Source organism: Erithacus rubecula (assembly GCF_903797595.1).
Source record: "Erithacus rubecula genome assembly, chromosome: 4".
Taxonomy (NCBI): domain Eukaryota; kingdom Metazoa; phylum Chordata; class Aves; order Passeriformes; family Muscicapidae; genus Erithacus; species Erithacus rubecula.
In genome coordinates, this window is record NC_136686.1 from 42,505,776 (window position 1) to 42,527,432 (window position 21,657).

At 39.3% G+C, this 21,657-nt stretch overlaps 1 protein-coding gene across 15 annotated transcripts in view; it reads right to left on the minus strand.

Annotated features, from left to right (window-relative positions):
- Positions 1 to 19,593, minus strand: part of NRCAM (neuronal cell adhesion molecule) — a 139,989-nt gene extending 120,396 nt beyond the window's left edge. For 12 of the 15 annotated variants that reach the window (XM_079303356.1, XM_079303351.1, XM_079303364.1 and 9 more), the window contains exon 1: positions 19,461 to 19,593. The gene's annotated coding sequence lies outside the window, so the exon portion shown is untranslated. The remainder of the gene's footprint in view (positions 1 to 19,460) is intronic. The other 3 variants (XM_079303353.1, XM_079303357.1, XM_079303359.1) reach the window with 1 other exon arrangement.
- Between the last annotated feature and the right edge of the window lie 2,064 nt (positions 19,594 to 21,657).

The following is a 21,657-nucleotide window of genomic DNA, read 5'->3' on the forward strand; positions in this document are numbered from 1 at the left end:
TGTGCCTGAGAAATCTGATGGTCTTCTATGATGCTACAACATAAAGGTATTTTTTTGTTCTCAATTTGAATTTTGTCATCAAGACAACACAATCCTCTCCAGGTAGTTTCTCCTGCCAATTTTTTCCCCTAGTTTTCTACTCTGCAGTCTATCTCTTCTCTCAACACAGCTGAAAGATTTTTAGTTCTCTGCTTCTTTCATACAGCTCTACCAGTCATCTTATCATTCCTTGAGAACTCTGAAGTTTCATTTCCTGGTCACCTCCAACAGTCCACCCTTTCTTACTGTCCTGCCCAATGCAACCCAATGAAACTGACTAGCAAAAGGAGGGGAGAAATACACAACAAGGAAGGCTATTTCCAATTTACTGGAAACTTGAATCATAAGAAAAAATACACACACGAAAGAGTATATTATAGCAAGGAATTACTGCCAGTCCAACCAGCACATAACGACCAACGCACTGCAAAATCAGAAAAGTCACTAGACATACAACTATTTAAAATGTCTGAATCAGTCAGCTTTCTCAACATGATTACACAGAAAGGCAGTGTTGTCAGGCTGCCCCGAAGTTAAAGCTATTTTGATCCAAGAAAAGGCTGGAAATGCACTCAGAAGTCAAGCATGTTCATTGAGACCATTGAGTCATACCACCCTCTCACTGGCAAGAGGCTCTGCTGCCACTTCCCCCACCTCTATAGCCTGGTTTTGCAACCTGGCAGCTGCTCTCACACCCAAAACAATACCCCCATCACTCCACAGACAACTTGCCATTTGACAAATACAATACATTTTAGTTCTGCTTTATGATGCAAAGGTAAGTAACATTTGATAATGGATTGAACTCAAAATTACCTCATCTTCAACTGTCACTATATATTGAATCCACAACTAAAGTGGGACAAGAGTTTGTATAAATATTATACAAAACGAATACATCTCTGGGAGAGAGAAGTCTCATGTTTTTGATTTCTGCATGTATACCATAAGCAATTAGAAAAATAATTGTAATTCAGTCCAAGGATCCATTTCCATTTTATAAAAAGGTTGCTTCAAAAGCAGAATGGATGTTTTGCTGTTAAAGATGGAAAAACCCATTATCAGACTTTTATTTACTTTATTCAAAAATAATTTAAAATCCTAACACATAGTATAGTACTAGACCTTGAAAAAGGACACTGATCTGTAGTCAGCTATGAATTTCTTCCCAACTATTTCCAATGAGCTACTGCATAAACAGATCTAAAATGTGCCCTCCCTTACACACTGTTCTTCCTATTCCCCATTCCAAGTTTCAGTAGCTTAGTGTGTCCCACAACATAAGTATGTATTTTAGGACACCAAAGCAGGTTAAAAATCACAGCAGCCAGAAGACAGAGAAATTATCTAACAGCACTGCTACTGAACACTGGTTGCTAAATGCAGACCAGACATTAAATATGAGAGAGGAAAAAGTACAAGTTTGGAGCCTTTATTACAGATTTTGCTTATTTTGAAAGGGGTAGCTTAATATTGTAACTAGATAATTATGTCAGAGGGAAGGGAGGTTATCCCGAGTCCTACAAGGATCCATGCTCAGGCTTATGCCACTCAGGGTATTCAGAAATGACCTGGAAAAGGAGTAAACTCTGATGCTTCTGGAGCTTCAAAATTCTTCTAATTGAAGAAGGGCCTCGCAGTAAAAAGTCAGAAGACAATAAAATAGCAAAAACAAAGGTCAAACAAAAACAGCTATATAATGAATTGTGAATCTATTGTCAAAAAAATATCTAGAATAAATACTGAATTTATGTTCAATGTTTAAGTTTATGTCAGTGCAACACTCATCACTGGGTGAAAAAAAGCCAAGCCAAGTACTAGGAAAACAACACAGAAACAGAAGAGGATTTTTAAAATGTGTATTTTATATACATATCTGATATTTACAGTATAACTCCATGATACAGCTACATCTAGTATGTAATATTTTTCCTTTTTCCAAAACCTCTTTTCTCTCCCAAATCTCAGAAAAAATGTCTACAGCCACAGTGGGAAACAAGTTTTGAAAACAATCTTCCAGTTTTCTCTTTTCTCTCATGTATAGAAATTGTTACTTCTCTAATTAGAAATAACACATACCATTTTAATAGATGGCTTTCTAAATGGACAGAGGTCTAAAAAACCTGCTTTAGGATACAAGTATTTTCTCACTAAGACTCACCAAAACTCATGATGAATTAATAGAGTCCAACTTCTGTTTTCTCAAAATTATTATGGAAGAGATCATATTAAAGATACCACGTTCCAGGAAAAAAAAAAATCTTGCAATACATTTAGCACTTCTACTGTGCAGAGATACCAGTTTTTGCTCACATCTCTGACAAAGGGACTGGAGTAAGCATTGATCTGCAAATTAATTTATATTAGCTTGTCACCATTAACAAGCCCAAACATAAAGACAGCTAAATGTGCTTGTGCAGAGACTTCCTAAATGCAAGAGAGACCAACATCAGCTAGACACACACTTACCATTTCTGACTGACTGTAGCAGCAGCTCTGCTAATCAGAGAGATGAATGGATACGCAGTCTGTCAGAAAAGAGAACAAAGACCTGTGGCTGCAGGCAAAAAGCTCCCTACTTACTGGGCTAGGATGCTTCATTTGCATTATTCGAAGCAAAACAGCTCTTGTCAGGAGGTTTTTGACCACCCATTCTCTTTTATTTCACAGTGGAATTAGGCGATATTATCCATAGCTAATTGTTTGGATTCCTAGAACAGGCTGAGCAAGCAGTAACACAGGCTGGGCCACACTGGTTGAATACAGCTTTGGAAAACAGAAGGCTAGATCATCACCCTGCTCATATCCGCAGCATAAAACAAACTAGTGTCCTTTTGATCAGAGTGCCATGTCAGCCTCTTCAAGGAAAGACTGCATCCAGGAGGATCAGACTCAGCATTAGAACTTAAGCTTTCTAAAGCTGCCAGACCAGTGGTTCTACCCCCCCATGTGGACTAGCTCTCTCTTGCTTTCAGAGGAAACAGCTCAGTTTATGTACTAGTGTGAAATGTTGATAATAGAGAACTTGCTAGACATCTGCTGTATTTGCCTCAGCTCTGCTAACTCACTGCTTAGCAACTCCCTGGCAATTTCTGGCTCATTTGTGCCAATGAGAAGAGCTGTCACCATTTCTCTTTTTCATTTAAATGAGTTTATGTTGTAAAAACATGGTGGAGGCTAGCAGATGTCACTCTGAAGGTGTACCTACTGCACAGGTGCATATGTTTACCCCTTCCCTGTATCAATCCAAAGAACAGGAAATAGTTCCTGACTCGAGGAAGGCAAAACTTCATTTGCATTATGCTTCATACTAGGCTTGCCTGTGGCACATGTGCTCTGCAAACTGCTCAGCTTGACCAAAAGGCAGCATAGAGGGTAACAAGGAATCTACTGGAGAACAAAACCAAGCCAATACCTGGAGCTCAACAGGCACAAGAGAAAGGGGCCATCTCCTCCAGCAGCACTGTCACTCCAGGAAGCAATCAGTGCTGTTCTGCTGTTCCATCACAGTGCTGTTTCACACCCATTCCCCCTGTACGTATTTCAGGGTACATACTGTAAAATCCAAGAACCCCTGCTATTCTCATCTATTCAAGAGCAGATGTGTAAAAGCCATGTCAAACACTGGTAGGTCCTCGATCAGGCTGTCACCAGAGCTGAGACCATGATGTCTCCAGGACTAATTCCTGCCTACTTGAAACAGGCATACAGGAAAAGATGAGCTTTGCAGGAAGCCATGGGCTTTTCCAGCTGCTGCCTTGGTATTTAAGAAACACCAAGCTTCATACTTCATTGTATTTTTGTCTCTTTGAACATAAATTGTATGGAATCACTCTAAAAGAAGCTTTTCTTAAGGTGCCTTCCAGGCAATTTTTAGCGGAAATTATCATCATCCTAAAATCTTGAAAGTCAGAATCTACTTTTAGGGTCTCAGAAATTATCATCATTCCCTCTGAAGAGCACATCAGCATCTATCTGAATGCTCCCTAGAAATGGCAGCTAGAGAATACTACAGGAATTTATCTTCTAAAAGGATAGACTCTGATTATTTCCCTAACACTTAAAGTTCTTAAGGCCTGTAGCATTTGGATGCTCAGAGAACAGAGATCCACAGAAATTACAACTAAGCTGATGGGAAAACCATCTAGTTGTACTAAGAGATATAAATAGATGTCACAGAATACAAGAATTTTTATTTTTTAAAACAGAAAGAAGAAACTATCTAACCATGCAAAGTACAAGTTGAGTTGGTTTTTTGTTCTTGCGTATTTATGCAATACTAACATTTCACAAGTGCTTAAATTTTTTTCCTCTTTCATTTTTTTAGAAGTTTCTACTTTTTCTTCCTTGGTCTCTGTATATTAAATGTGCCTCATAATGCAGGAAATGCTGCCAAATATTTCCCTGGGAAAAATACTAGGATAATAAAGGTTTGGAAGAAATATGGTGAACAAACCAGATGTCAACATATTTGAATGAAACCAGGCATAAGGTATGTGAAAAATTGAAATTACTCTGGGGGGACAAAAAGGCATCCTTCCAGTTAAGTCTGTTAATAGGGAACCTTGGCTGCTGAGTAGATCGAACAATTTAGCTTTCCATTAGGAAACATTACCACTGTAAGAGACTTTCTTAGCCTGTCTATTAGGGAGTGCCATATTTCAGGCATTCAGAGCATAAAGCAATGACAACAATGCAGTCACATGAAGTTGTTCCATGCCAGCTGTGTACATTTCCTGAAGTGGTACTGCGCATATGAGGTCTTTGAGAAACTATTTGGAGTTCAAGTGCCTGTAAGATTTTCCTTGTGCTTCATTGCAAAGCCAACACTTGACTGACTTGCTTGGCAATGTGACATGTTGTCCACATATGTTCTGCTGTGCAGGAAATGCATTTAGGCTTTCCTGCTTGTTTTTGAACCAAGTAGCTCTCTAAAAATTTTATGAAGGTATGCTGGACTACAGCAATTTCTGATTTTACCGACACAAACCAGATTGTTTGTAACAATCCTGACTCAAGAAGCTATCCACCTTGAAAGTTACTTATAAAACAATCACAATTTGAATTTTCAATTCATATTTTGAATTAAAAAATTGAAGTCATCTAACCTGAAAATATCAAGGATTAGGAAAATGGTATTCTGCCAAACCTAATCCTAATGTGCTCAGTTTTAAACATACATAACCCAGCAAAATGTAGCCTCTGGCTTAGAAACAATCCTGTATTAAAGCCATAGGTAATCTGTCTTACATAATGCTATTTGCATTTTGTAAATCCTGTTAAAAATACTTGTGACATCAAATCAATATCTTCTAATCGCAAATGTAACATCCAAACCAGGACTCACATAGTAGACCTGGTTCGGGGCTTTTTCTTTATTTGATGAATAGTCCTTGTAGCATTTGTGGTATACATAAACAGCACTGTGGTATGAACTGAAGTTTGGTATTTTAGTACAACCATAAATTAAATTAGAGAGTTTTCATCAGTTATCCTTGGAAATTAAACTACAGCCTAATGTTCCAGTTTGGTGAATGGGACTCATTTCCCATGGGATGGGATGGTAATACAAAGTGTTGCCATTTAAAACAGACTTCATGGCAGGAAGTTAATATTAAATCTTATGCTAATTCATCTCATCCCACTTAAATTTTAAGCAGTAATTCAGTTTATAGCATTAAAAAGTCCCAGAATGTAGGCAGATACCCAAGTACACTGCACAGGTCCCAATTTAGCCTTAGAACCTCACAGAGAGTCAAGTTCATTCCCCCAGCTGTGCACACAACACATATTCTGAGTAGATAAACATTTATCTTTGGTTTAACATTCTACAGCTCTCTAAGTAGATGTGATAAAGCACCTGAAGTCTACAAGAGTTCTCTTGAACAACTGCAAAAGTCAGATGTGGTGAGGATCACAGTTCCTGAGAAGTAGAAAAAGTGGTAATTCTGCTCACTTCCTCCTTAGCCAGGTGGCAAGAGTACATACTTAAGGATGGGACACTCAACTTCAAGCTCCACATGGGAAGAGCTGATTGAACAGGGCTGCTGATGGTTTATTACAGAATACATGCTCATTGGAGAGTGTAATCTGGCATACAATCTCTGCCAGCCATTCCTTCCCTGTTACACAGGTGCTCAGGGAAGATGGAAACTCTCACATAACATGCTCTGGATCCTGGCAGTTAGAATCCAGAGCACAGAAGTGACTCAGATTCCATGAAGCCCAGAAAGAAAAAACTCAAAACCCAAAAAAAACCAAAACACAACAGAACCAGGATCTCCCACTTCTTCTGTGACCCAATCACTGGGGGAAAAAAATGTTCTTTCTTCCAGTACACTGGAACATTTGTCCACAGAGGAATGACAGACAAACCTGTTCTGAAATGGATGGAAGACATCAGAATAATTAGAGTAGTTAAGATTGGAAAGGATTTCTGGTAGTCCCCTGGTTTAAATATTTGCTTCTCACTTTGTTCAGCACAAGAACAAATTCAAAGTTAGATACAATAGCCTAACAATTCCTTAACGCTTTTAAGGAAAGATAGACAAGGATTTCATTGAACTGGTCTTCAGAGAGTTCCTATTTTTCAACAAGATGCAAAATGTTAAAAACAAGGTTTTATTGGGCAGATCTATGCTGTACCAAATAGTTCAGATTCTGGTACAGCTGAATTTAAGTTATGGAGACAGGATTCCTCTTTGTTATGAATAAACATATAATAAACACTCTGTTTACAGATATGTTCAATTATTACAGTAACATTTGTCAGAAAAATATCCTACAGTCTATTAGGATTCAATCCAATCAGTCCAATGGGGTTCAAAGCCCTGATCTGGTTTAGTTTAGTCTGATGGTCTCTTTAAATTTGAAAATATAAGTGTTGCACGTCCTATAGAGTCTGGCATACAGTCAGCATAATAACAGGTATCCCAAAGTCTCATCTCTGATAGTAGCTAAAAGTAGATGCTGGAGGGAAAAGGATACATTTGGGGCAATACCCTCCCAGCCTTCATCACCTGAAAGTTTAAAGAGAGGCCTGATGAAATTTCCCATTGCTCAACTCTACTGCTATACCATCTTGATGAAGTATTAACATTTGTACACCATGCTGTCATCAGAATAAAGACATCCAATCTCAGAAGCTATAGTAGGCTGTTTGAAACATTACATGCTGTTAGTGGCAATAGCTGTAAAATTAGCAATTAACACTAGCACAGAAACTACTTAAGACATAGTGTGCTTCCAGGAAAACAGCACAATACCACAAAATTTTTCAAGAAAGTTTGTATAATGTGTATCAGTCCCTTGATCCTGATTTTACTACCATATTTTGGTTTAAAACAATACACTTTATATTGTGGCAAGATATGTCGAATTTATAATTGTGGAGACAAACAAAATTAAATTCGAAACACCATACAGTTGCCAGGTATCAGGGCTGTGTCTGTGTGTGCACCCAGCACACTCACCAACCTCCAGCATGAACCAGGAGCTGTTCAACTGAAATATCTCAGATCAGTCCCTTGTAGCATTCGCACAGCATGATGACTGAATAAACTCTCACCTGCCCTTATAGCAAGGCAGCTGGTATTCAGCTGGGAATAATGGACAGGCCCTGAAGTTTCCTCAGGCAGCTCCAGCTGTGCACAGGCCAACTGGAGTTGCTTGCATGAATAGCACCTGATGTCGAGAATGCAGCATTCCCAGAGACTCCCTGAGGCAGCTGAAACTGTTCCTATTTACATAGCAATCTCCTGTGTATATGTAAGACAGCCAGGAAATACAAAATTGAATAGAGCTTATGGCAAACCGAAAGAAACAGATCGTGCATAATCAGCAGAAAATATTTTGTGGGGTATCATTTAATCCTGATGAAGAGACATCCACCACCATGTGATAAAGGACCATCAAACCCTATCCAAGAGATTAGAATTCCCAGATGAGCATTACTCAACACAACAGAAACCAGCCGATTACTTTTCCCATTCCCTCTTTAAACAAACAGCTGTCTGTGCAACAACATGGACAAAGTTATTTGGAGATAAGGGATTATCTTGTCATTTGCAAGGAAACACTATGGTCATCTCACAAAATCTGTCAACACATTAAGCCTACTTCATCTGCATTTGTGCTGCTTTCTTAATGGTTTCCAAATTTAGGTTTTTGGCATAGTACCTAGAAATACTTGTTCTATCAAAGTTGCACTGAACTAAATGACAGCAAATAATCAAAAGCCCAATTCAAGCTTCAGATCAATCCCAGAGGCATTATTCCCATTTTACATAGATGGTAGACCAGAAGAAGACAGTAGCACTGAGATATTTTCATGTAACTTTAAAATAATGACACCAGATAGAAAAAACACACCTTTACTCATTTCTCACACATTTTTCTCAAACAGCTCAAGCAAATTAACTTACCACCAATGTTCCTGTAAGTACTTTAAATTACTATCCAGACAGGATCAGAACAGTATTTCCCAAGTGAAGGTTGCACCTACCACTCACGTTACAGGTTCTCAGTCAGTCCAAGTGTTATCAGCTTCACAACTCTGGCTTCTCAAAAAACCCAGCCCTTCAGACAAGTTTGTTCTTAGTTTGATTTCTTCATATACCCTGATAGGCAATTCCAACAGTTTCCCATTCCTTAAAGATTAACCACAACTTCTTTGAATCAACAGTGACGAGTAGCAGTAATTGCAAATACACGTTATACCTTAAGACCAGCTGGGAACTGGTGCTGATGTGCACAGTACAGTTATCACCTCAGGAGTCATTCCCACCCTCATTTCATTCCCTACAAGCATAGTTTTATTTCAATTATCCAAGGCAGTAAAGGGATCTTATAATTATTAAAAGGTTTTTTTTGAAGCCACGTGGATAGTCCATGCATACACATAACAAGTTACAGAAGAAAACTCAGTAGTGTAACAGATGTCAAGAAAGTTAGTTGGACTGTTCGCAACAAATGGACACAATTTCCTTCACTAATGCTGGCCTCAGATGAGACAGCATAGCACAAAAAGTTACTCTCCTGCTCTCTCACCTATGTTTGTTCACAAGAAGTCAATTTGGGGCATTTCTACATTTATAGCACAATTAATACATAGCCTGAAAAATAAACAGAAATATCCTAAGCAGAAATCACAGCTTGGAGAATCAACAGAAATACACATAATGGAAAGTGGTATTTATTTAAAACTACTCTATGATGATACTTCTAATGATTACAACTTGCTAATGCAACATTAAAATCACTACCAGCTCCTGGGACAGTTGGCTGGATGTGCAAGGGATGCTCCATCCAAACACACCCCCTCCTTCAAAGTGTAACAGAAATTAATAGAATCTCAAAATTCACTACCTTTTGTCATCGAGCTTTGTATCTAATCAATAACTTCACTACAACAGAATATCATCCATTCATGCAGAAGTCAGTGAGGATAATCTGGCCATGCTGGTTCTCCAAACTCAGTACTTAGAGGCATTGTCTTCAGCCATGTGCAGGATATTGTATTTTCTTCACAGTATAGTTGTTAGCTCTCCAGTACTGAAGCACTATTCAGAAATAAACTAGTTTGATCTAAATCAAAGTTTTCCTTTCCACATCACCAATAAGATTAATCACCTCAAATGCAGATTCATTAACAGCAAAGGAAACTTGATGAGCAAGGTATGTGTGCTACATTAAGTGCTTCTGAAAGTGGAATACTTATGCTAACCATGTGTCCTTTCCCAGTGGTTTTTAAACTGTGGTAATGAACAGTGACATATAAAACAGTAACAAAATTCACCAATATGAATCTATTTAGCTGAGCAGGCTTTAATATTCTTGAAAAATGTAAGTGCTAAAACACTGTAGTGCATAGTACCCATCAATTGTGTCTAGAAGCTGTAATCATACATTACAATCTCATTAGGACTGGTAATGTATGGACAGATAGCCACAGCCTTAAAGAACACACAGAAATTTGCAAAATAATTTTATATGAAAACTCAGAAGTCATTAGACAACAAAGGTTTTAAGATACTTTAAAGTCTGACTGTGATTATATTAAAGTACATAAGCCTTCTTAAAAGGAAACTGAAAGTTTTGTTTTACATTTCTGTGCCTACTAACACTCAATTGCACTCAAAGCAAGATTTACATACTAATTACTTGCCTGTGCCTGAATAGCAGGTATTTAAAAATCTATCACTGGATGGTAGAAACAGCACCGAAGGGATAAAGAAGAAAGTGGAAGAAAAAATGTTGGTCTTCTGGGTCCTGCTTATAGACTTTTAAGCTTTTCATTCTGGGCTCTGCTCAAGTCTTTGTTAGAGGATTAATGTTCAGAAATTGAATTACATTCCAAAGGTTGAGTTACATTTTCAGTTTTATCTGAAAAGCAGTGGGTTGTTCTTTCCAATGATACTTAGTGTTTAAAATTATCAACATCTCTATTTCCTATAGTAATATCTGAATGGCAATAAAAAGTACTGAAATGTTTAAATTCCAAGTCATATTTCAAGGCCATCAGTTCAATTCCTTTCTTTGTTGATTATAAAAAATATTAATATTAAAACTGGGGAAAATTACTATAATTATGATCAAACAAATTCCACTAATCTGAATTCTATTTTTGAAAATTATCAAAAATTAAAATAGTGCACTAACTCACCATAGTGAATTATAAATTATTTCCTGCAACCACAGATATTTATCTCTGACTAATTAAAGTAAATATTCAACTATTTTTAAATACACTTTCAGAAACCGAAGTCTCACTTCATCTTCTACTCCATTGGTCTTCCAGGATAATCCAGGCACTCAACTTCAATGATCAGCATTATTCTGCATCTTCACAAAAATATGCTCATGGACTATTTTGCAATTTTAATTCCAGTGTTCTGTCACACTTCAGAACATAAAATTTAGTGTAGAATAATCACTGGAGCATCAAGGGATCGTCACAGAAAGGTCATTTTTCCATTTGTGAGCAGCAAGTAAAGGAACAAATGAGCAGTCTTGATGAGAAGAATCTTCCAAATTATTTTTTTAACCTAATTCTTTACTAATTCAGACAATATTTCAGAGTTATGAGCATCACTCACAAAAACTACAGCTCGAGGTTTTGTTTCAGTGAACAAGAAATCACAGCTCTATTCTGTTAGTACATATTTGTATGCAATTAAATAGACCTATTTGCTCTGTTTCCCCTCACTTCACATTCTCTTCTGGTTTCAGCACTTTCTTTCTCTTCTATTCCAATAAATTTGTCTTTTTATTGACAGTCAAACAAGGAAGCTATCTATTTGTTTTCAATTTGAACTTTTCCATCTATAATAATAAAAATAACAGTATTTATTTACTTAAGCTTGCTGTCATGAGTATGATTAGTAACTGTTGGGCTGTCTTTTCATATAATCTCAGTTAAACTAAGTGGGTGGTGGAATTCACAGGAATGTTTGACTCTTTTGTTTGACTCTTTATGGACAACTTTACCTCACATAAAAACACACATAAATGTCTGTATAACATAATGAACACAAAGACTAAATGTGAACTTTGGCATTAGCCCTGGCAGCCACTATCTTCCAACAGATTGTGATGCTGCAGATGTTCTCAGCAGCAGTGTTTCTGTCACTGGATCTAAGGGACTGAATTGAGATCTTGTAGAGAGCTATTGAATCTCATAATTTTAGCCAGTTTTTTCAAAAAGGTGCAAAAATCAACCAATTATTAACTGCAACTCTGATTTCATTTTTAGGTGTTTCTAGGCTTCTAGACATAGAGGGCAGGGAGAAGCTAGGACACATTATTCAAGTGAATGATTTATTGAGATTTGTATATTCATAGTTAATTCCCATGGTACTCTTTCAAGTGTCTGATCCTGTCAATTCTGGATGTGATGAGAAGTTTGCTCCTATATTTCAATGCCAAGAGGGTGAGAAGGTTGTGAATTACATAAAATTTTAGTATTGGAGAAATTCCTTCAGATAAAGTTTTGGGGATCATATCTACAACCCATGTTACTAAGGATCTCTCTGGAACTGTGCCTGCTGGAAATGATAGTGGGAAGACTGGAAACTTGGACAGCATTTAAGGCTGTTTTGATGATGTTCAGCCTAACTGGTAGAGTGGAGACCCCCAGAGAGCAACCAAAGTTTTTAAGACACGCTCATAAAGAATACTGTGGGTTCAAAACAAAGGGTTACAGGCTTTTCTTTCCTCACAAAAACAGTCTAGGTTTTAAAGGAAAGTAATCCAAAGAAAAGACACTATCACTGTAACTTGAGACAGTGCATGAGCAGTAAAACCCAAAACACGACTTGCTTTAATTAAACACCTACATTCCTATCAAGTAAGCTAAATAAAAATTACTAGACATCATCTTTCACTAAAATCTACACTACAACTTTCCTGAAAAGGGCAACTTTATTGAAGCATTTAATTTTAATATTAAATATTTTCCATAATACTCTGAAGAGGAAAATTGCACACTTTAAAGAACATATATGCTATTAATAAAATAAAATTATATGCAAATCCTGGGGTAAATTTGGGAAAACATGAAATTTAATTCAGAGTGATCCTTTATTCTTTTTACTACAAGGGAAAAATTATTGAGAAAGGACTGTACTTTTCATTTTCAAATGAAAAACATGCTCTAATTAAAATTACTGAACTCAATATAAAGGCAAATGAGTTAAGTTTAAGAACTCATTATTTACAGGTCAACTGCATGATCTGATTAACTACTCTGACTTCCACTGTAGAAACACAAAAACCTCAGGTGAGTTCTAAGCAGATGTATTTACTTTCATCTTAAACAGTAAACAGTATTATATTTCTGTCAATATAATACTGAAATGAAATTTTGTCAATTTTTACTGTGTTATTTATTCAGTCATCTCACTCCATTTTTATAGGCATAGACTCCTTTCTAAAGATGTGGGGTTGGAGTCATTAAACACTGTGTCTGCCCTCTGGTGGTCATACTCTTCTTACATGTTTCAACACTTCTATCTCTTTTTCAGTTAAAAATGCTCTTTATACAACTACCACCTACAAGGTCTAACAGATACTTAGCTTTTAGTCACCTTGGACTGGCTTGCTTTCCAGTTATGCAAGTGCCTACATTTCAACTTTATCATCCAGAATAAGCTCACATGTAAATTAAGATAGTCCTCATTTTGTCCCTTTCTAGGACCAAGTTTAGATATAATTTTTAAATCACTCCAACTATGAAACGCAGAAAACCAGAAACCTGAAGTTTCAATTTATATTGAGATTATAAATTCGGTGTAGTCTGGGAAAGATGTTACACCTCATAATACATTGAAATATTGGCTACTAGAGTCCAAGGTCCATAAATACATTAAATGCTTCTGAGGGAAAACAGGGATGTTTGAAAGACTATTTTCACATTACAGGTGTCAGAGCTGCACTGTACAGAAACTTCTATAAAAACACAATCACTCCAGTAGGCAAAAAACCAAACTAAGCATAAGTTACATACAGCTCCAATATGAACAATGAGTTCTTTCACAAGCCCAAGGTTGTCCCAAACACCCTTGCAGTACTACTTAGACTGAGTTGCAGGAATAGTGATAACTCTTGTCTGCCTCTATGCCCTAACCAAACCTAGGTCAAGGGAACAAAAATGACACCTGCATCAGAAAGAAGCTTTGAAGACTATGGATTGTCTGTAAGAGCCTCAAAGACATAACACAGAACCACAGAAACACCACACTGGAAGAGGATCTCAACAACCTCTGGTTCAGCTTTTCTTGGCAAAAGCACAGTCTAGACAAGATGTCCCAACAGTCTGCCAGACACATCTAAAAGTGTCCAGTGTTGGGGAATCAACCACTTGCCTGGGGAGATTATTCCAATGGCTGATTGTTCTCATTGTAAAAAACTTTCCTCCTTGGAGAGGACACAGCTCTTCACAGCAGCTGGACCAGAACACAAAACTTAAAGTTCCAAGACTCGAGAATCCTAGAGGTTTCAGTGTATTCAGCATTGCATGCAAAAACTCCATTTTTGTTTCCTTCTCTTTTAATGAGGAACTCTCTCTTGTAAACTTACTGAAATCCTGTACAATTTTGAAAAGATGGGAAAGAAAAAGGAATATATTTTGCTTTTCTGAGCTTCAGTAGAAATTCCCTAGTCAGAAGAGATTAAAAATCAGTAAAATGGCTAGCACAGCCTATCAACATCTCATGCCAGCCAGCAGGAAATCCGAGTTTTGATTTCTTGTTGCCATGTAACAAATGCAACAAAATATACCAAATTCAGCTGAGCTCACAATTTAAAAATTACTTTCATTTCAAAAGAACACCAAGAGTATTTAACTTCCTGTTATATGTTTAGTTTGTCCAGAGATCACAGCACTGGTCTACAGGTGGTGGTGGGGCTGGGTGGAGGGACCCACAGATTCCAGTTTACTCAAATCAGCAGGAACCAAGTCACTAAACCTGTTCATTGCTCCCAAAGAAGAGCTGCGGCCAAGCTTTCCTCTTCCTGCTACCGCTTGAAAATTCTAAGGGGGAATGCACATCTAGCACCTCCTGCATTGTCTCAGAGATATGAAGAGCAGGAGGGTAGGAAATCCTACTTTTTAGTCCTTCTAAACACTGGAGAAACAGGGAAGAGAACCATCAACCTTTTTAAAAAGTGTAACTTGTGTACAAGCCTATTGATGAACACCACTTAACTATTAAACATTCTCAAGAAGTGGTCTGTCTCAAGATTTGTTTTTCCTCTTCTTTTGAATTTTGTTGATTTCTACTACCCTATCCATGCTACAACACTCAGTGGGGAAACATTCCCCTGGCCAGCACCTGTGCTCTGGTCAGTTAACTCCATGGAATTGTTCTCCACCAGCAGAACTGCTTCCTGACTCCCAATCTGGTACAAAAATCTGCACTCACTGATTGCACACCACCTTTGCAAACACACAGAGCCCTAGAGTATTGTGACATTGTCCTTTACATGAACCCTCAGAATCACACTGGACAAAGGCATCAGAAAAAGGCAATCTGTACTTGTGTATAAACACTGTCATGTCCTCACTTAGGTAACAGTCTAAAGGAAAATGGTATGTTAATATTTTGGTTGGCTCTTATAGTTAGCTGTCTGGAAAAACCTAATTAGTGGCTAAAGACTAACTCATACAACTGGGAAATTATGGACCAGCTTTGGTTTTTTTTTTCCTCAAACAAGCTGTTGAACAGTAACAATTACATACTTTAAACCCAAGGAAATTAAAAGGTCACATATACCTAGTGATACAGACAAAGTATAAGGGCAACTCAATTTCCATTGGGATACATCCAAATTCAGCAGTCTTACAAGAGCATTTACAGAATTTAGAGACACAACATCTGTACCAATTCTGTCTGATGTAGCTGACAATTTAGACAGCTAGTTCCTTTCTAATGAGGCTGGTTTTTAAAGTTATCACGTTCTCATAACTTGAACTAGCCTTTTTTTCCTCTCTTGGCTATTTTTATGCATCTGAGATGCTCTGCATAAAATGCTGCTTTTTTATATAAAGTTTAGCTGCTTAAAGGAGAATGGAGGTACTGTGAACTCTTACAGAAACATTTTATAATTCAAGCTGTTATGCTTCCATACTGAAAAGTTAACAAGGGGAAAGCTGTAATCACTTTATGAATTGAGCATTTCAAAACCAAAACAGTGTAGGAAAACAGTGTATTCACAAAATGAATACTAAGATACATCCCAATTCATACAGCAAACCAAAAAAACCCCCCAAACTGAAAGCTTCTTAACAACAGTTAATAGAGGATCCAGATGAACATTTTTGTACTTATTCAACATTTACTAGAAGGGAGAAGCTAAAGATCAATCCAGTGGAGTATTTGCAATGCAATTAGGCTAGACAAGTAAGCCTGAATGTATGCCAGCTGCAGAGGTCTGCCCTTAATTCACACAATCAAATGTCTAGTGTGTCACACAGTGTCTAGCATCAGTATCTCCAGTATTAAAAGTCTCATCAGATATGCACTTGTTTACTGAGTGTCTAATCAGGCTCTGAACACATATCTAGCTGTACCTTCTAGCAGTCTATATGGCAGTCCATCGCCATCTGTCAGTTAAAGCTCCCGCAGACTGAAAAAAAATTAAATCAAGCAAATGTGTTCGGCACTCAAACTAAGCTATCATTCCCATTTCAATATAAGACTTGAATTCCTTTTCAGTGTTCTTCAACTCTGACCCAGCTCTACCCCCTCCTTCACTGAAAAGGGCAAAGACAACAGCCCAGCAAGTGGGACAGGCAAAACAGACCTCCTTTGTTCACTTTTTCCCTTTCAGTTTTCTATTGAGGTAAATAACTGAAAGCTCAGCCAGCCTCCAGTAGCTCAGAAGAAAGCAATATAGCTAGCTTGCAACTATCCTTTCCTGGTTAACAAACTGCAGGACAAAACGTACGGTGCATCATGTTAATCTTATTATTAGTGATTAACTCCTTATGAATTCCCTTAATATTACATTTATGAGACAGTATTCATCAATGCAGAAGTTGCAACATTGTTAATACTAAACTGAACAGGCAATACACACACTTTCCAATTTAAAATGCAACAAATTATCACTGCAGAGAAAGTATAATGGAATTTTTTAAATACTATCAGCCCACTCAGGAAGGCAAAATCAAATTCATTGCATATTGCCCAACACACTACCTCCTACATTATTCCCTCAGCTTGCATTACCAAGATATACTTTCCTCTGTATGACTTCCCATGTTACCAACTCTGTTCATAAAACATGAAAAAATGAACAAGTCCAGTGAAAACTGAATAGCACAACTTTACTGTACCATTTCAATATAATTAAAGTATTCACAATTCAAAATAAAATATTAATAAATTAATAATTTATTAATAAAATTGATTAATAAAACTACAGAATAACAGCAATTTCACAGGTGCAGGCAAAACAGATTTAATTTTTAGGCTGATTGAGCTATTTGAGCTGTGCAATAATCTGTTAAAAATGCCAAACCCTTTGTGTATTCAATCTCTTATGTTCAGATACCATGGCGAGTCCTTTCGCTAAAGCAGGAAGAATGGGCAACATGCATCACTGTTTCCTGACTTGAAATCAGAGTCCTCAAAATAATAAAATCTGACAATTAGAGACATATCTCCTTAACCCCCAAGAAAATCTTAACTTGGTTACTAAAGCTCCTGCTGTCACCTTTTTGAGCACTAGAGAGAAACACCAGAGTGCAACAAGCTAGCAGGAGGTCTTGGTATGCATCGCTGGATTTGTTAATTCATTTTCTTAAAATAAAAACCATTTAAAACAGCCAAATTTTCTTATTAAAGTCCTTTTTGTCAAACAAGCTTTGGTATATGTGATAAATAATATGTTTTCTTCAAGAAGATAAGAAACAGTATCTAAGGCTCAGATTCTGGTGATGTCATTCACCTTGAACATTATTACCTTTGAGTAATTCTGTGGCCAGTAATACTAAGGATGGAACCTAGATACTAATATGAGTATGATTAGTCATGGATTTATCTGTGAGTTGTGAAGAAGGTTTTAGCTCCATCCCTAGCTGGTATACACTACTCCACCATCCAATGTGGTCACACAGCTGTACAGTTTGCCTTTAGTCACACTGCCTTTGCAGTGTAACCTTCCCAGAATGTGAATTCATTCAATGGATTCCAAGTTCTGTCACCATCAAGCAGCTTTCTGGATTTGCTTCTTTACATTCAATATTCTCACAATGTAACACTTTCCCAGTTCTGTACTGATATAGTCTGACAGCTAATTTTAGACACCCAAGAGAATTTCAAAGTACTTTGAAATTTAAATAAGTAACTTTCACAGACTCAGCATCACACTCTTTAGCAGCTCTGGTCACTTGCACTGCAATTTCTATTCAAATGTAAACAAATGCTTGAGGTGCATTCACAGAAATGATAACATCAAACACATTAAAGAAATATTAAAAAGATACTGCACCTGCAAGTCAGTTTTCTGATTTCTAGGTCCTTTGAGCTATGTAACACTAAACTATCCTCTTCTTTCCAACTGATATCTTTTGCCAAAGATATCAGCAGCAGGATCAGGCTCTTGGCATATAGGCTGCTCTCATACTCAAGACAGTCCAGACGCTTTCTGATGTCTTACAGTGACTTGTTTTATGCACAGACCGTATAACTACTATCCATATATTATCACATCTATTGCATTAAATGATGGAAGATGTTGAAAGCATTAATAGTGCACTTTATAGGTACAATAAAGTTTTCAGGTTTTATCTACCTTTTCCATAATACACTTAATTAAGAATCAAAATCAGACACAGAGAAAGAAATGCATGAAGACGGGGAAAATTCAAAAAAAAAGAAACCCAGGTGTTTAATACTGGCTTTTTCACTCAGTAGGAGGTTTTTCTAATAAACACACAAAAGCTGAACCTTTATGGATAAAAGAACATCATGCCATGATCTATAGGTTTCACCGTAGAGCTATATATCACGTTTTCCATTGTTTTATCCAACTACACAGAGAGCTAAGAAATAGTATTCCTTTCACAAAGTACTTGTCAATATGGAACAGCCTTATTGACTGGGCTGAAGCACACTATGATCTTAAATATTTAAACAGCTATTAATCAGATACTGTTTACACATTTCAGACTTCAAAACTACCACATCTATGCTGAAGACCTCAGCGACAGCTGAAGGTTTGGTTAATTATTAGCCTGTAACCAAAGAGACAAGTGCACTCGCTGCACAGACTTCACCACGATATTCCGCACTAATCGCCATCAAGAAGCCAAAATAGCGAAAACACGAAAAGCCCGCAATTCAGATACATTGTAGCTATTTTATACCTAAAGCAATTTACAGAAGCAATATCGCAACTGTGAGGAGAGGTAAAGGAAAAAAAGAAGTCGGGGCGATAAATAAAGGCTCAAGAGCCGTAGCGCGGAGCGCGGCAGTTCAGCACCGACAGCTCCTTCCCGCACACGCCCGGCCCTCGCCCCCGCCGGGCAGCGCACGAAATGGCGACCGAGCCCGCCCGGGGATGTGGGCGCGCCGCAGCCGCGGAGCGTCTCCGCCCGGCCGCCGGCCCGACCCGCCCGCCCGGGAGCTGCCGCCGGCCCGGACCGACCCGCCCGGGAGCTGCCGCCGGCCCCGCCGCAACAAAGCCCCGCAGCGGCCGCCGCGGCACCGGCCGGCTCCTCGCCCGCCCCCTCGGAGGAGCCCCGGTACCCAGAGAGGACGGGCGAGGCGGCGCTGCGGGCGGATGGATGTCGCACCGGCGCTGAAGCGGGATGGATGTGGCACCGGCGGTGCGGAGGGATGGATGTCACACCGGCGCGACAGCTCCCTCAGCGTGATGCGCGGCGCGGTGACAGAGACGGCCAGGTCGGTACTCACGGGAAGGTGCGGCCCCTCCGCCCGGGGAGAAGAGGGTCAGGGCGGCACTGGCGCTCTTGCTCCCGCTGCTCCTGCCCGTTCGGCAGCCCGGCGAGAAGAGCCGCGGCGGGCGCGCTCCCGCGCTATCCCCTCCCCTCACCGCCACCACCGCCCCCGCCGCGCCGCGGGCAAGGCGCGCTCCCGCGGGGAGGCGGGGATGGCGCGCGCGTCTGCGCGAGCCGCGCCGGGGAGGGCGCGCGCGGCGCGGCGCGGGGCCGGGGCGGGGCGCGGGTCCCTCGCACCTGAGGGGCGCGGGGCGCTTCCATGTCCAGCATCCCCTCCTCGCTCCCTGTTTCGCTCCCTGCCCCCGGCACCGCGGTTACAGCGGGGTGCGATCGCCACTGTACCGAGCCGGCCTGAGCCGCCCCAGCAGCGGCCGTGCCCGCAGGCCCGGCCCCGCCTGTGCCCCGCCGGCCGGGGACAGCCGAGCGCTCCCCGCGGCACCCCCGGAGCCGCCCCCCCGGCCAGGCCGGTGTTTTAAATAGCCGCATTATTTTAGCCCGGCAGTGCCCCTCTAAATAGATGGTTTCAGCGAGTTCCCAAACTGGAGACAAGGATATTATTTTACACTCTAGAATTGTCCTGTTGAACTCGTTAAATTTACAGTTCACAAGTTCAGGAAGGCGGGCGCTTGGATGCGATCCCTGAAAGGGAAGCTCTGCGTGACACCATTTGGATAGAATAGTCGGGAACGGGGCTTATTCCAAGTAAACCTTTCTGCTGAGCGCACCTGTCCCGGAGCTCTGCTTCTCTTTCACGTCAGTTCATTTAATGCACGACATCAGAAATTATTTCAATGTAATTTTGAGCCTTCTGTGTGCTGTGCTCAGTATTCCTCAAAATTAACCCAACAATACCTTTAACATGTGGTAAATGTGATTAACTCCTGCTGCTGAATTTGCCTGTGGATCAGCTGCTGTAGGAATAGCCTTTTGTGCATTGCAAGGTGGCAACTTCTGCAGTGGTTAACCATTTTACACTTCAGGGAAGAGCTCTCAAGGTGAACTCTACGGTGATAACTTAATAGAGCAAACCACAATGCCCAAGATGAACAAATAGCCCTTACCCTGCATATCTGCAGAAACCACATTACGACTCTGGCAAGTTAAATCTGAGCATCTGACCTTCTGAAAACAACACTTCAGACGAATAACAGATTCTGTAAATTATATGGCACATGAATATAAATATCCAAGGGTTAAACAATAAGTCAAACGTTGCTGCTTCAGACTTTGGAGATATTCAAACTCTTATCAATCTGAGGCCAGGATATTAATGTTTGAGACCAGAATATGTAAAGAAGATTAGATGGATGTGAAGAAAAAAGATTTTATATAGAGAGAAGTGCTCCAATGTTCTATGTGCATCAGTGTATACACAGATGGCCTTAAAATGCTAGGATATTGCCTGACTTTTCTTCTGTGATACTGTGTTCCATCAGGAGATCATGTAGCCACTTCTGGCTTTGTGAAAATGTAGGTGTAAAATGAAGAGAGAAAACTGACTGAGAAATTATATGTCTGTTTGCATCCCTGACAGATTCCTCAAGCAACAAGGTGACCTAAACCTTCAGGAGGGGAAGTACAGAACTGCAGGACACTTGAGGGGAAAGATTTGAGTTGAAAGTTTACCTTTCTTAAAATGTAGGATCAAAGATCTGATTCTTATTTGGAGGGCCAGCATACAATATTTGTAAGCACAAACCAGTGGGCTGTGGCAAGCAACTTGGTAGAAATTACACCACAAAACCTATGTAAAGGAAGAGATTCGACCGTTGCAGGGAGGACATAATAACTCTATATTGAGATAATAAACAGCTTCTACTCATGTATGATGAAGCTGAAGTGTTGCAGGTGATATGATTACACCATTGTGATTCCCTTGAGAATTTTAAATCTGTAATTTTTTTATATTACATAGATAAACGGATATGCACATTCAATAGCACAAAGTAGATCTTTCCAAATTGTGGCATAACTATTAGTAAACAAGTAAATGCAAAGGTTTGTACAGCTAGGAGTTACCAGTGATGGCATCTGCTAGTCTGGATGACTGCTGCCCATACTGACAGTAGGATAGTGGCACCAAGCAAAAAGAAGCAGGTGAGCTTGGTGGCATAGACAACAATAGCCATTGTGATAAGCAGAAGTTTTTATGG